Source organism: Solanum pennellii, chromosome 1 (assembly GCF_001406875.1).
Source record: "Solanum pennellii chromosome 1, SPENNV200".
NCBI classification, from domain to species: Eukaryota; Viridiplantae; Streptophyta; class Magnoliopsida; order Solanales; family Solanaceae; genus Solanum; species Solanum pennellii.
The window spans coordinates 81,466,702-81,468,553 of record NC_028637.1 but is presented as its reverse complement, the minus strand read 5'-3'; positions in this window follow the sequence as shown (position 1 = coordinate 81,468,553).

Genomic DNA, 1,852 nt, shown 5'->3' with positions numbered 1-1,852 from the left:
TTATTTTAGTTTCTTAGAATACTCTTAGTTTAGTAATTTGATCATAGATGTTCTTGTGGTGATGACTTCCAGATTTTGGGGAATAATAGATGTTGAATTTTAGAAGTTATTGAATTGTCTTTTTATTAATGAGTTTAAGTCTTCCGCATTACTTTCTGTTGATATTAAATTGAAATGTTAAGGTTTAGATTGGTTGGTTCGCTCACATAGGAGAGTAAGTGTGGGTGCCAGTCGCGGCCCGATTTTGGGTCGTGACAATAATAATAACGCAGATCGAATTCACAAGATTTGCACGGAACTGACGAATGTGAGGCACATTTTGAGTGAAATTGATTTTTAAATGCGAGATATTATGTTAGGAGGCACAATTGAGGAGATTTTTTTCATGTGATAAGTAGATGTTCTGCTTACTTTAATAGAGAATTTGAGCTTGAATATGAACTTAGGACTGATTATAACTCTTTAATCGTAAATACCATTGATCAATTTTATTTTATTTTCTATATATAAAAAGGAAGATTATGTGAATTGTTGTGATGATTGATTTTTGGGAGAAAAACTGAAAAAATAATTTTTATAAGAGAGATTTTATTCTCTCGAATTTGAAATTCTATATCTAAATGATAGTGTTTATGTTAAAGTATGTATATGTCTTTGCTTTATTTATTTATTGTCTTCACAAAGTTGATGTAAGATGTGCACACATATCAATTTCATATAGAGTCATGTAACCATCAAATTTATTACGAAAATAATCAGATTTAATATGAAACTAGGACCAAAAATCCTCTATAAATATTGAAGGTTTTAACATTTTATTTCATCACATTTTGAGCATCACCTCACCGATGTTAGTCTAATTAGTACTCAATTATCTGTCAAAATTTATTCATTTATCGTGTATATATATATACATAGTCAAATCTCTCTATAATAGAATCATCTATTGTTATTTATCGTTTTAGAGATAATTGTTATAAGGATGTCTTGCTGTGATGTCTAATTTTTTCTCATTTTTATCTAGTGTTAATTAACTACAAAAATTGTGGCACCTGGTAATAATAACAGGAATTGACTCCACGAGATTTGCACGGAGCTGACTAATGTGAGGCACCATCTGACTGAAATTAATTTTCAAATGTGAGATGTTATGTTAGGAGGCATAATTGAAGAGTTGTTGTAATGTCTTGTTTCTTGTGAATTTTCTTTTGATCGTGAATTTTCTCTTTAATTGTGAAATGACCATTTTGTCATTTCTCTTAGCTTTTTCACGCTTGAGTTGTTCTAATGTCTCATTTCACGTGAATTTGCTTCTAATTGTAATTTTTTTAAATTGTCAATGACTATTTTGTCATTCCTCTTAGCTTTTTCATGCTTAGTTTGGGATGTAGGAATGGTTGGTGTGGTCTCTGATGTGATTGTGTGCGTTTCTGATAATTTTGCCTCCTTTAAAGTCGAGAATTTTTTATATGGTTAACTTGGTCAACATTATGAGTTTTGAACGTCGTAGATTCCATCAGTTTAATTTAATTCAGAACGTCGAGTTTGGTCTAGTAAGGTGATCGGTTAGAATTCCGAGACCTTAGGTTGTGATTTAAATATTTAGGTAAAATGTTTATTTGTCACGCCCCCAGCCTACACCCTGAACGTAACAAGCACTCAAAAATCATTGTTAGTTCCCGAGTGAACCCTCGATCTGACTCATTACTCAGCGGAAGACTTACTCAAACAAAATGAAAAACTCATGATGAAAAAATAACTTTTAAAAAAACTTAATTTATACTCAACTCAAACAATCGTCTGAAAATAATTTAACAAGTATTATTTAAATGCCTAATGAACTCAAACATTA